The 15,666-nt window shown below is 37.1% G+C and overlaps 1 long non-coding RNA gene across 2 annotated transcripts in view; it reads right to left on the bottom strand.

The window, feature by feature from the left end:
* The window catches only part of LOC110340560, a 261,177-nt gene that overhangs the window by 129,077 nt on the left and 116,434 nt on the right, over positions 1-15,666 (bottom strand). The gene's annotated exons all lie outside the window — the stretch shown is intronic.

Here is a 15,666-nt window from a genome sequence, read left to right on the forward strand (position 1 = left end):
ACAGCTGCTGTATTAATATAGGAAAGAAACTCAGGAATACAGAAGAGAAGTAGAAACTGTTAGTGTATACATCTAGAGAGGAAAACACCAAAGTGAAGAATAAAAATATAAATTGATACAACACAGTAAAATACACCAAAAAGTTAGTTTCAAAAAATATACATTCAATTCAAATATTAGTAAAAGAGTGTTTTCAGCTCTCTGACTGGTTTTCAGCTTAGAATATCTTTTGGCACCTCTCTGACTCTGTCTTTTTGAGTGGGAGTTTTAGCTGAGCAATAGCACAAACACTGTCGACAATGCACATTTATACTGGACCAAATTCCTTAGAGAACAAACAGAGAAAGTTAAAAATCCCATGAAACATTATCACTAAGTCACTTAGCTTTTGAATCATAGTTTTGTGTGGCCTTATTTTCCTCCTCAAAATGAAAAGGAAGAAAGTCCTACATTGGTTCTTTTATTATTTTTATATTCCACAGGTCTTTTGATAAAATGCTTAAAATTACAAAAATAAACACTGATGCCCCTTTTACAGTATTTGTTTGCACAATGTGGGTGGTTCTCGACAACCTTCCAAAGCCAATATTTGTTATCAGAAAAACTGTACATTATCTCACAGAGACTTTTAAGAGACCAAAATGGTTTGGAGTATGTCTCCAAATCATTGCTAACACCCTTTAACCTCCTTCATAAATAAGATCTCCATTAGGCTTACTGGGAAAGATATCTAATATTTGGTGACTCTGAATTCATCCCGAGAACAAATTTACTTTCATTAAGAATTCAATAGCCAAGGAGAATAATTTAAAATATACATTGACACCTGACAAATTTAAATGGAGATGAGGTCACAGTTTAAGGATGCTGTTCTCGGGACATATGTTACGATGTCTTCAGGGTGAACTCTAATCTGTGACCTCAGAAATGTCACTACATCATTGGAACTAGTTTCATGTACACTGAGAGTTGGGATGAATGGCTTTGAGAGGTCTTCTGCTGCTCTCATTAGAGGAGCAAATGAAAATGAAGTATTTCCCATGGTAATCTACATGATTAGAAGGGTTCTTTACATCAGAAGATATTTATCTCCTGATCATTACTCACTTATCTCCAATAGTAGAACTTCAAAAGCACCTACTTTCTAGGTGATAATTCATATCTTATTACTAAGAAATAACATCACTCATTTCCTTCCAACCATGATAGTATTCCCACCACCATTATTGTACAGAAAATTGTCAGCAGTTAATATCCCAACAGCACTAGCATTTCAAATCATCTCTTAACCTGTGGAATATCTGGATAACAGTCATTCCAGGATGTCTGGGTAGAATGCATCTCTCTCTTTGTCCAATTCCACTGGTTCTTCTAGGACAAACACAAACATTTCTTGTTCCATAAAAGCCTCTTAACATGTATAAGGCAATCTTCTAATCCCTTGACTGTTTCTGCTGAATTGTGGTACAATCCAATTTCTACAACCAAGCATTCAAGGTTCTTTGTGAAGTGGCTCCTGCACCTAATATCACACGTAGTTAATAAATAATAAGATTTGGGCCAAAATTATGAGTCAGACAAAGTCCCTGTCATCATGAAACTTGCACTGTAATGGGAAAGAGAGGACACCATAAGCAAGTCAGCACGTATATTGGCACTCTTTAATGGTGATAAGAAGAAAGTAGAGCAGAAATGTGATTGGGTGGGAGGAAGGATGGATTAAGGAAGATGGCTGAGGAAGGTACAATTCAGTGATGCAAGATGTGAGTCAAGCCAGACACCACAAAAAGGCATTGAAGAGAGAGGCAGCATATTCCTAAAGATCTCTCTAAAGACCAAGGTTTCTGTGATTTTGTGAACTTCCAGGCAAGATACATGGTGCATATGGACCATAGACAGAGCCAGGATAATTTGGCCAGAATTTAATGACTGTGAATTTTCTTTTGGGAGCAAAATGCTACTGAAAACTTTTTAAAGAACAAAGGAACATATGCCAGTTTCTACTGTTAAAGAGTTATTTTGGATGCTATGTGAAGAAAAAAATTTTAACATTATCATATTTCCTTTCTCCACAGAGCTGGTAGTGTCCTACTAACATATATGGCAGAATCTGAATGAAATCCTCTTGGATAGATGAAGATAATTTCCAAAGAAATAAAGTTCCAATAATGAGGTAACCAAAGGGGGTAAATATTATAAAAAGGTAACTATATCAGTTGTGGCAGTTACAGGAATCATTAATTCATTTTTTCATTCACCAACACAACACAACACAACATTAGTTGAGAGCTTAGCTAAGTCGAGAACAAGGTGAGCTGCTTAGGTTATAGAAATGATGATAATTAATAATAGCTAACTAATATCAGTAACTTCAATACATAAGGCAATTACCACAAGTCAAATTCCACAAGTAATTCAAATATTCTAATTCATCTTTTATCATGGCAGAAATGATGATCCAAAAGTTTTTTGTGACTTCATGCATGGGACAACTGGTATGGAGCATTTCACAAACCTCCCATAGTCAACAGCTGTCACTCAGCAAGATGACACTTAAAAACGGCTTTGTTTACCATATAACCTACCCATCCCATGCTATCTCTCTAAATCCCCCTTTGGAAGACACAACAGATATTCTCCTTACATTCCGAGCCTATTATCTGACCATTAAGGTAAATAATAAGAAAATCATAAACATTTAAAAATACTAGTGGCTAGATTTCCTGGAGAAATAATTGAAGTTCTAAATTTTTGGCATCCCCTTTATTAGCGAGACATAAGAACTGTGAAGTTGAGTACTTGAGAACTCTCCAATGAGTCATGTTTATAAAATAGGGGTAAGACCTGGACTTGTGGTGTGCTTCACAAGAGTGGAAGACTGAGAAATGTCACAGTGATAGGACTGATACATAGATGCCTAAAGATTCATTGAAAGTTTTAAAATGGGAAAACACACTCAACATGGAGGCTCTTCCAGGGAAGGGTGGCCTTTGGGAACAAATTAAATTTGTGTTATCAAAGAGATTTATCAATTATGCATAAAATCAAAGAGAGGCAACCAAGGAATAAAATGTGATAAACACAGGGATAGGAGCAATAATACACAATTAGATATTGAACTGTTGGCAATATAACAAAGATAAGTAAATGTTGTTGAAACTTCTGATGTGTTGACATGTATTCCTTAAGTGCAAGGTAGAAGAGGATATCTAGTATTGTTGCTTAAGGTTTGTCATTTTATATAACAGCTGGCTTCACTTTGAACATTTTGTTCATTTTATGTTGAGCACACTGCCACACATGCTCAGGAGCGCTCCCTTGTAAGGGTTAGGTCTCAGAAACCATGGACAAATGGCTGAGGTGCTCATTTAATATATCAAAACCAGTGCTGGTCACTTTCCCAGCTTCACTTGGTACCAGAGGCTCCTCCCAGCACTTCTCACCCAGCCCCCTCTCTCTCCTAGGGACTACACTCCCCTCCCCTTCCTCCTGCCTGATTCCTACAGGACTCCACCATTTTGGCTCTTGGAGTCTTGGTCCAGCCAGACTCCCTTCCACAACGGTTCCTCTCTTGCTCTCTCTTCCTCCTCTCTCCTTTCAGGGTCTGGTTTAGTCAGTTGGGCCATGCTCAGCCTGGACTCTTACCTTTGCCTGCTTTCTCCTTTATATCTACAATGAAAAAAAAAGACACATGTTCTTGAAAATTTAGGAGTACTCATATCCTCCTCCCTTTCAAGTTTTTCTCAGGTTATCAAAAGATGCTTTGGAACCTTCAAGTGAAGAATCAACTACTGGAGGTGCCCAATAATTTCAATAAATATCCAGACCAATAATTTAAAAGCAGTATTTCAGAAGGGATTATTCTGATATGGAAACACATAGCCAGTCACATTGAAATTAGAGTCATTAATATATCCCATATGGCTACTCCACATAGCCACTACATTTGGCTAAGCACAGCTCAATGCCAGTTGTGAAGTTATGAATGAATAAGACAATGTAGAGACAATCAGAGAAGAGATTAATAAAGGTGAGAATGCTTCCAGAGCCACATAAAGCATTGTAATTGGTGGGATGCAGACTTTGTGACTGAAAGTCCCTCACTCCACTGGGGTTGTGTGTCTCACATCCTCTTAGGAGCAGGTGTTGGCATTGCTTGCAGCTCATCCGTCATCTCCCTACAGCAGTGGGAACATATGCTGCATTTGTGCTAATTGTGTTTGTTTTCACTATCAACGCTGAGCTGCCCGTCTTCATGCCAAAGAGATAAATGTGAGCTAAGGAGAAGCTAACTGAGAGCAACCTATTATTTACCGAGTCAGGTTCCTGTTCTGGTTCCCGGCATCCAGGGGGTGAATTCCCAAGCCAAGAGATGTAAATTCTCAAAGATGTCAAATTCAAGATTTTTTTAGATAATTTCAAAGGCAGGCAATAAGACTTACCCATGCCTGGAAATTATTAGTGAACTTCTGGCTAAACTTTTAGCATTCTGATATTAATTTTGTGAAATTGATTTAAATTTAGATTACTTAGCAGTATCTTTTTAAACAGGCTATTTAGAGACAAGAATTTGAAAATAATTAAATTTGAAACAGAGGCAGGTAGGTATGATTTTCAACTGTTAAAATATAAGACTAGAATAACCGTTTATCATCTTAGGAAGCAAACAATCAGACCTTCACAACAAGATATCACAAAAAATCTACTGGTTAAAATCTGTCTGATTTAAGGAAAATATACACATGCAACCTCCCCCCTTCAGTTTACCTGAGTCTTCCATTACACAGATCACCTGACTTTAGCTTAACAAATGAGAACTTGTTAATTAATTAGCTCATTGAGGGTCTCTAATATGCAATTTGCATGCAAATGGTCACATCTTATACAAGGTTCCTAAATGTTTAGAAAAAAATCTTGTTTTCCCATCGTTTACCTTGCCTGTTTATTATTTTGATAAAGGTAAATTTCAGTGCATTGCAAACACATCAGAAATAATTATTTCTAAATCAAAAAGGAAAAAATTGTGACTGTACAATCAGGTAGTATTAGCAGTTATAATTTTGATTGCTGTGTTATGATGTTTTGCTTTGTTATACAGTAATATACCTGTCTGTGTGTGTGTGTGTGTGTGTGTGTGTGTGTGTGTGTGTGTGTGTGTGTGTGTGTGTGCGCGCGCGCGCAGGCTCATGGTTGCATCACGCTTCTCATCTGGGTTTTAGCTCATCTTTTCTAGTGTAATATTTTTTCCTGAGGGCTCCAGATTAAATTGCATTCTTTGTGGTTTGACATTCCATTCTCTGGTCTCTGATTATAGCCAATCTAGTATCTTGTTGCTCTTTGTCCTTCCTGTTCACTGGTGGATTTTGGGAGATGGAAAGTTGTTTATTTGAAGAAAGTTCTACACTGAACTTTTTTGTTATTTTTTTCTGCAAGTAGTTGCTTATTTTGGAACTCAATTTTATTAAGATCCTCTTTCTTAAATATAATCATTTCATCCTATTTACTTTTGTACATCCTGGAATCTTAGAGGTTTTATGCTTTAAATTATCTAGAAACTTTTACTCAAACATTAGATAATTTCAGTAGCATTTTGTACGATATTAAACTATCTATTTCTTATAATGATTTGAATTTTTCTATGAAATAAAATCACTAGACAACCTTGTGCCAGAGATGTTTCTAGGGTACAGGCGTTTGCCTAGATCCCACATGGAATACTGAGAGAGGTCATTTCTGAAGTTGTGCTCTGACTCCACATATGCACCATGGCATTCACATACTCCCCGACACATGTAAATAAATAAATAAATGTGATAAAAATTAAAGGGTGCTATTGTGAAATAAATTGAACAAGTGACTATTTTAAAAGTAACTTATGGCAAAATCTCTGATCTTCAACTCTTATGAATTTATTCTTGCATATGTTATTAAATTCTGTTTCCTCACCTACAGCACAGAAATAATATAAGAATGATGATATCATATAATATAATATCATAATACCAGTATTACAATATTCCGAAGAAAATTCTTATCCTTCAGTGTCTGAATCATTAGAAGTTTATTGTTGAAAATGCGGAACTTGATGTTTTTAGACCTAGTACGATCTTATTATTTTCTTACCTTAATGTGACTTCCATGAATTCATGTGTATATGAACACACACACACACACACACACACACACACACACGCACATTACATTGTGCCATGAAAATATACATCTAAGAATACAAAATGCTGTTTTACACCCAGAGGTGTCATTCTGAAGCCTAATATATTCAATGGCATAGGGAAGCCCATGCAGTTGCTGCCTTGGGTTACATAAGCATACTCCATGATGTTCATGCAGCAACCACATCACAGGAGAATGCATTTCTCAGATGTGTTGATGTTAAATGGTGCGTGACTGCCCTTCACTTCTGTATGTCTGCATGTTCTGCACTTGCAGTCCCAGAGACCTTAATTTTGCTTAGTGAGTCTAAGTATTTTCAGGAAAGACTACCTATTTTAATAGGAGTGGAATGCTTGGACAGTGTAGTGGGCAATACACTATGCGTCTGGACCCTTATTTTTTCCCTCATGGGTCTCAATGTGTAGCACCAGAAAACAAAATGATGGAATGACTTCAGTGATGACATATTGATAAGTTCAGGTTTGTTAAAAATCTTCCCAACATCCAGATATCTAAAGCTTCAGGATTATCAAATATAGGTAACTCTTAAGCAGTTTTTCTATGAAGTTTAAGATACCAGAAATGACTGATTTATTGTATTTCATCATCAGGCATATTAAAATGAAGCTGTAATGGAAATTTTAAGTCATAAAATTTAAATAAAAGTTGATTTGTTTGAATTATTTTAAACATTAGAAGTGCCTATGGAGATTGGAAAGTCAAGGCAGGAGGATTGCTACACAGCAAGCCTAAGGTAATATTGAGCACCAACGTTTAAAGCTATCTCAAACAAGGTTCTCTCTCTCTCTCTTTCTCTCTCTCTCTCTCTCACTCTCTCTCTCTCTCTCTCTCTCTCTCTCTCTCTTACACACACACACACACACTTACACACATACATACACACACCACACCTTATAAAATGCATAGCAATTAAGAATTCCATATAATACACAAAATGAACATGTTTAGAAATATTAATACCAAATTTTTTAAGATTTTAAATATTTATCTATGAAGCAATTATTTTAGATAATAATTGTTCCTAATTGTTAAGGAAAATATTAACTACTAAGATACATAAATCCCAGGAAAGTCGAACTGACGTTTAGAATACAGCTAGAATGTCGTTTCTCCTATGTGTAGTTGGCTCTTTATTTTCACCATGTAAACTTATTAAATTACAAATCTAACTGCTCCCCACCTTGATGTGTCTGACACTAAATCTTACAATTTCGTTGATACTATTATTAATCTCTTTCCAAGGAGCTTGAGTTTAGGTAGGATAGATTCATCAATTCAAAAATACTGATGAGTAAAGGGGTTAATACTGGGCTGGTTTAACCCTCAGAAACAGCTGACCTGATAAGGGTTAGCTCTTGAATCCCAGACTGATGCCTGGGAATCCAGCATGGGACTAATCAAGGCCCACTTACTGTAGGTATCAGTGAGGAGGCCTAGGTAATCTATTGAGCCTTGGGTAGTAGATCAGTATTTATCCCGGGTATACAAATGGACTTTGGACTCCCATCCAACAATGAGAGATGCACTCTCACCCTGGACTCTTGGGGGAGGGTCTTGGCCCTGCCCTGGATGAAATGACAGACTATGGACACCCCCATGGAGGGCCTCACCCTCCCTGGGGAAATGAGGGGATATTGGAGGGGTTAGTGGGAGGGCGTGGGAGGAGGGGAAGGAAAGGGAGAGGGACCCGGAATTGATATGTGAAGCAACCTTGTTTCTAATTTAAATTTAAAAATAAAAAAATTATCTCGAAGAAAGACAGAGAGACAACTAAAAGACAAACACTAGAGTGGAGCCAAAAATAATGTGAAAAGGCGCTCACATACTCATCTTCCATAAGTTTCCTCACAGCCAGTGTCGATTACTACCAGGGGACAGTAAATCATGGGGCACATTTGGAGTGGTCATGTCCATGGGGAAATGAGAAATGCTACAGTGATTTCCATTTGCTCTCTGACTTTGATCTTTAACTGCCGATGGATCTCACTTGATGCAATTTTCTGCTTGGAAGATTTGAATTGATATGGTTGAAATTAAAAATAAAGATTGTATATTTTTTCTTTCACATGGCTTTTAAGATCAACGGTGGAGAGCTCACCAAGTCACCAGTGCTTTTGCTGTATCTAGTTAATGTGTCTGTTCTTGTGTTTTGCTATATGAACCATGAAAAGACTTGTACAGCCCTCCCTCCACATGCAGAGTACATTCAGGGAGTTGGGGAATTATAGAAAGCCTTGGAATGGAGGAAAGTGAAGGCGATGCTGCCAGTTAGGCCCCAGGGTAACGTTCATCCCTGGGATAATGTAAAAGGCATTGCTGATGACCGTGTTTGTGTTTTCCCTTAGAAGAGTATTAAGGCCCAACTGTTTGATTGGATCTTTCATCCAGAGACCACTGGGACCACTTCCACAACTCCCATTCGGTACAAAGCATCACTCTAGCTCTAAATTGGACAGCCCATAAGTCACAGATCCAACACGTCTGGGACATAAAAGGGTGTGCTTTAAGATTTCACAGAGATTTGAAATTACATATCATGTGTGTGTCAATGTACATCTTCAGCTTTTGTTCGAGTTTTCCTAAATTCTTTGTTTCACATACAAAGAATGTTTTTAAGTAAATCAAAATCTTCATTTTCTAAACTTATCAGAAAAGAATTTTAAAAAGGTTGACAAATGACCAAATTAAACACTAACATATCTAACAGAGAATGTTCAGAGACAGAATTGAACTGAGAGACGTGGGCTACTTTAGTATAGCAGTTATTCTTTTTACTTAAATTAATTTAAATTAAAAGTAATCTTTTCTTACATACCAATCCCCATTCCCTCTCCCTCCTGTCCTGCCATTCCCCCATCCATCCCCTTGTCCCACACCGCATACACTCCTCAGGGAGGGTGAGACTTCCAACTGGGAGTCATCAAAGCTTGTCACATCATTTGAGGCAGGGCCTATGCCCTCCATATGAAACTAGGCTGAGAAAGCATTCCTCCATAGGGAATGGGCTACCAATGACAATTTGTGCCCTAGGGATCAATACTGGTTCCACTGCCAGAGGCTGCATAGACTGCCCAAGCCCCCCATCCCCAACTGACACCCACATTCAGAGGGCTTGGCTGATCTTATGCTTGTTCCCCAGATGTCAGTCTGAGGTTCATGAGCTCCTGCTTTCTCAAGTCAGCTATTGCTGTGGGTTTTCCCAGCATGGTCTTGACCCCTTTGCTCATCACTCCTCCCTCTCTACAATTGTATTCCAGGAGTTCAGCTCAGTGCTTAACTGTGGATTTCTGCTTCTGCTTCCATCTGCTACTGGTTGAAGGTAGTCATCAGTCTCATTATAGAGGAAGGTCATTTAAGGTAGCATATCCACTATTTCTTAGATACTTAGTTAGGGACATTGTTGTGGATTCCTGGTGATTTCCCTAGTTGCAGGTTTTTCATTAAGCCCATAATGGCTCCCTATATTAAGGTATCTCTTTCCCACGGGAACAGGCAAGTACGGGGCCTTCTCCTGCTCCCTTCCTGAACCCTAGCTGGTGACCGTCGATCAGGGTACTTAACTCCCCTCCTCCTCCTCCTGCCCACTGAATCCCCAGAGACCTAGGGGCAACCCCAAACCATCTAGCATTACATCTGCCATCATCAGAGCCTTGGCCCCACCAATGGCACTTATTCTTGAGTACTAAGTAAGCCCTCCCATTCTATCCACTGGAACATCTACCAATGACCCCAACAAGCAGGAACTTCTCAAGTGTGTAGGTTCACTCTCATTTCCACTTGAAACCATGGTGCAATGTGAATGAATTAGATTCTCCCCTGACTCAAACTCTCTTTGGAGACAAGCTGCTATGAAAGGGATCAAGAGTTCCACTAAATGGAATAAATCTAAGTAGGCATTATACTTTTCCACAAGAACTGCATAACCACTTGTTTTACTTATTGAAATTATGAGCATTTTAATTTATCAAGAAATGAGATTATCTTCAGTGCCTAGAACATTATGAACTAATATCAGTGCCATCCCACCCTGCCCTTAGCCTCCACATCAGTACCTGACACATAGATGAGGAGGCAAGGACCTCCCAGCTTCTTGGAAGTTGGTGAGGAAGCTCAATTTGGTTTAGGCACTCCAAGTTAGTAAGTAATAGGCATGTGGTAAAACTGTGTTTCAGCATGCCTATATTCTCGTAGAAAAAAAAAAAGTGTCTCTCACTTTCTAGTGTTATGTAGGAGCCATCTCTGCATTTCAGCTTACATTCCAGATGGCATGTCTCCTCTGACAGTAAGGGAAATATCAAACACATATTTTGCATAATATGAAATTCTCAGTTAAACACAGAGTGCTTATTCATTTGTTTGAGGGAGTCTATGAATGTCTTAGTTTTTACTTTATCATTTTTAACCTCCATCAAAATATCTTTACATATATTATAATTCACAAATTAAAAATGAGTTATATCTTCCTCCATCAAACTCACTATAGCATCATATCTACAAACTCTTGTGATTGTTATAGAATGTTTTCTTAAATGCAAGAAAGATTATAAGGTTTTCAAACTTGTCAAGCTTTTAAAATAGAGATATTTAAATTTATGCTTTAGCACTCATTTCTAATTATTTAAAGAAGTATTTTCTTAAATTTACTTTGAAATTGAACTTTTAAAATATTAAGTCACAGACAATTGGATATTTTATATAATCACAACCTTTCAAACTTCATACCAAATTTGATTTTAAAATGCAGTTGTATTCTAAATACACTATGCTGTTTTTATTAGGATTTTATGATCCTGAGGCAATGCTCAGACTGAGAGTATAGGAAACTAGACAAAAAATACTATTCAAAAATAACTACCTTCATTAATAGGTTCAAATATCACCAAAAGTAAAACTATGCATGGTAAAACCAAAAACTTCCATTGTATAAATCAGTTAAAATCAGCATGTTGGCATAAAATATACCACAACATCATGCTTGGAGACATTAAACACTCCATTTAATGACTGAATGCTGGGGGTTCTTCCAGTGTTCTTATTTGCAGTATTCCTGATTACTTCATTTGCTCCAGTCACCTGACAGTATTTGCCAAAATTCCCAAATTTAAGTGTTTAAAAATTGGAATCAATTTAGACTTGAACATACTTACTACCACATTAGTTTATGGTTTTAACTGGTCTATTAATTACCTAAATATATACAAAGATATATTTAAGGATATAAATATATCTAAAAATGTGTTAAGATAAAGAGGTTTTAGAAAATACAGGAGAGGCTATCTAACTAAACCTTATTTCTAACCTTTTAAAAGGGGACAGAAAGAGAACAATACTATTTTCATCAAGATCATTCATTCATTCAGAGTATGAATACAACTTATACAAAGAGGGTATTTATTTTCTTTTCCTGTACTACACAGAGTCTCCGTTTATATTACCTAAACTCACAGGAAGGCAAGAAATTAGCACCCCAGTGATGAAGGGAAGACTGAGATCATCTAGAACATTCCTCTTCCTCATGAAACTCTGGCAGCTTTATATTAATACATTTCCCAAGAATGCCTTAAATCCAAATCCAACTACTTCTTAGGGTCAAGTGTTTGCTTACCCATATGCTTATGTACCAGGTGCGTGCAGATCCCATAGTCCCTTTTGTTTGCCTGGGAATCCATTACACAAACCACCTGACTTTGTTAATTAGCTTATGAATATGAGGCCAAAAGAGGGACTGTTATCTCCTGAAACAGGAGTTACAGATTGTTGTGAGACACCAGATATCAACCAAAACCAGGACCTCTGCAAGAGCAGCAAGAGCTCTTCACCATTGAGCCCTCTCTCCAGGTCCAAGAAAGGACTTTTAACTGTGATATCTTTACAGCAGTTCCCTTGTCTACTATTTTCATGTACCAGCACTGAAATTGCTTCCCCCTTAAAGTTCAAGGCCCTGCAAAGAAACCCAGTGACAAAGATGGAGGAGTGATGAGCAAAGGGGTCAAGACCGTGCTGGTGAAACCCACAAAAACAGCTGACTAAACAAGGGGGAACTCTTGGGCCCCAGACTGATGGCTGAGAGGCCAGCAGGGGACTGATCCAAACTCCCTGAATGTAGTGTCAGTGAGGGTGTCTCAGAAATCTCTGGGGCCTCGGGTTCAGTGATTATCATGGTGTATGAATGAATTTTGGGAACCCATACCACATGGAGGGATGCTCTCTCAGCTTGGACACATGGGGAAGGGCCTAGGTTCTGCCCTAGATGAAATGACAGACTCTAGAGATCCCCCAAGGAAGGCCTCACCTTCCCTGGGGAATGGTGTGAGGATTGGGTGGATGGTTGGGGGGGCTGGTGGAGAAACAAAGGAGAATTAGTAGGAGAAGGAGCTGGGATTGACATGTGAAGCATTCATGTTTCTAATTTAAATAAAAACATATATATATATATTAGATAGATAGATAGATAGATAGATAGATAGATAGATAGATAGATAGAATTTGATGCACCTTTAAGAGTTAACCATTATCAGCTTTATACAGGGACAGATGTGAGATGACTGGTACTTTCTAGAAAACAACTCTGCTAAATACTATCACATTGTGATCCCTACACAGTTAACTCAGAAATCTATATTCTGCAATCTAAATAAAAGATGACAGTACTCTATTTTTCATCCCAAACCCTTTTCTCATTCAACCAAAAAAGTTTTGATTTTTCTCCACAATCAAAAGGGTAGTGTAAACTGCCATTGATTCTTGACTATGTATTATTCATATGGCATCAAAATATGTCTAATACACTTTTTTATAAGTGAATAAACACAGTAAAATAAAATTTCAGTACATTTTAAAAACTGAGAGTGAGACTTTTATGGTACCTTGACAACTACAAATTTAATGGTCAAGACTGGTTTATGTCCATGTACATTGATATATGAAATTAATGACAACTGACATATACAAATTCTTTTTATAGGATACTATTAAAGGTTTACAGGAATTTAGCCTCTTCCAATGTGTGCACATATCTATTAAATACATATGAAGGGTCAAGCATGGAACCTTCATAAGTATATTTATGGATATAATAAATAAAATGATAATAAACATTTTAAATTCCTTAAAGGCATAGCACAAGCAGATATTACACAAAGTTCAAATTTCACTGTTTTAGGAAATATTCAAACAATCAAGAAATATGTGTATGAAGAATTTATAACATCAGAATCTGCAAAGTACATATTAAAATTTATGTATAGGTTAGCAAAACCATTGTGATATCCTTGAGATGCACATTCAAATGCACAGTCCCTCTGGATTCCATAAGTTGTTCAACACTAATTGCCAGCATGGTTCTATTTACACAAAGATGAATAAACAAGACATCTGATTAGCATTAGATTAAATTTATGGAGTCAATCTTAATTTTTTGTCCTTTTAAAAAATACGTTGTACAATCTCATTCTTTAAAGACATTAGAATCATTCATGCATGAAAGGACTTGTGAAGCATGATTAATTCACAGCAAGGACCTAAATGTATACACAAAATCAGTGAATTTTCAGACATACCTGATTACTTCTCAAGTCAAATGATAATTTTCAAAAATGGCAGTCATACAACGACTTAACAAATAAAATTTTTGAGAGGTGGCCCAGCTGGTAGAGTACTTGCAGTGCAAGCATGAAGGTAGGAGTTATATTCTCATCCTAGAAATGGAGAAATGGATATGGAACAATTCCCAGAGTGTTCAGGTCAGCCAGACTAGCAGATTGAGTGGTCTTATCCCAAGTAAAGGTGGCAAGAGTTTGAGGAAGGCACACATCAACCACTGGACTCCATATGAGCGTGTGCATAGACACATAAACATGCACACATGCATACACTCAAAAGTAGATGAAAGTTGAGTTCTTGCTTAAATAAATGAAATTTAATTTAAATTGATCAAGACTCTAGAATTACCAAATATAGCTTAAAAGTTAATGGCATTTTCTTTGTGGCTTACTTGGTGTTATCCATTATTTCTTCCATTTAAATGTTTACACTTATTTATTTGTGACTATATTGGAGGTGAGGGATGAGTGTATGTGTGGATTAGTGGTTATGTATACTGTGGTATACTTATGGAGGTCAGAAGTCAATCTGATGAAGCAGGCTTTTTTCATCTGTCATAAGAGTCTCAGGGATCAAGCTGGGCAGTGGTGGCACATGCCAGCACTGGGGAGGCAGAGGCAGGCAGATCTCTGTGAGTTTGAGGCCTGGCTGGACCGACAGCCTCCAAAACAATACAGAGAATCCCTGTCTCGTAAAAAAAAAGAGTCTCAGGGATCTCAGTGTGTTAGAATTGGGAACATATGGTTTTGCTACAGAGTCATCTCTCTGGTTGATATGCAGGCCATACTTGGTGATATAACCTGTCATACTTGGTTATTTTGTTGATTTTTCATCTTCTGAACATTTCATTCTAATCTCAAGGCAATAAGTAGTCATATAAGATTCTACAGAAAAGTAGAATAATGATAGGAAGGGCATTATCATCCCAAGAAATTACACGTTTTGAGTACAATTTTACAAACATAGATGATATTTCTTGGTGGCCTATTGCATATATTTGTTTGCTTTTATAGAAACAAATATTGCAATCCATTCTTTACCAAGTGTCACTCTGAATAGTATCATTTATCTTCTCAGGAAACAGGGCTCTCAACATAGACACTTATTGCAAAGTACAGACATTCACAATCCACGTGCATGAGCATAGGCTGCATGTGCACTGGTGAATAGAGCAGATGACTGGATTCTCACTTCATTGTGCATCTCTTCATCTTCTAGGCCCATAGCACTAGGAACTTCAGGTTTTGTGCTTAAGTGGAGTCCAGATACACTATGCCTAGTTTGCACATGTTGTATGAGTTCTAATGAGGATAGTAACATAAGTGCATGCCCATAATTAATGTTATTTTTAGTATATACAAGACTTACAAACAAATGAATAGTGAGAAAGAACTTCAAGTATACAATAACTAATAACAGTAATATGGATATTTTTGGTTAAATTTTTGGAGTAAACCAACACTTTAAAATGAGCAAATTCTTTAATTCAGCCATCACTGCAATTTATATAATTGGGTATTTCTTAAAAGGTATTTTAGCTATCTTAGAAGAACCAGTGAGTTATTTGCAAATATTTTATTTAAATGTCATACTTAGAAAAATATAACTTTGAATCACCTTTTAGTATTTTAACAATATTGTGTTCTCTAAAAGGGGATGTGTAAATTCCATGTTAATGATAGAGCAACAAGCTCACTAGGGCAGTTGGATATTTTCTTCCCATTTTGTATAGCTACAAGAAACAAACATTTGATGACATCAAGTATAAAATGAATGTTTGGAAAAACATGTTGTTGGTTGGGTATCTGTATACCCACACCCACGTGTTTACCAGGAAGTCATTGATAATTTACAGCCTGCACCATACTG

The sequence above is a fragment of the Mesocricetus auratus genome, unplaced genomic scaffold (genome assembly GCF_017639785.1).
Source record: "Mesocricetus auratus isolate SY011 unplaced genomic scaffold, BCM_Maur_2.0 Super-Scaffold_100008, whole genome shotgun sequence".
Taxonomy (NCBI): Eukaryota; Metazoa; Chordata; class Mammalia; order Rodentia; family Cricetidae; genus Mesocricetus; species Mesocricetus auratus.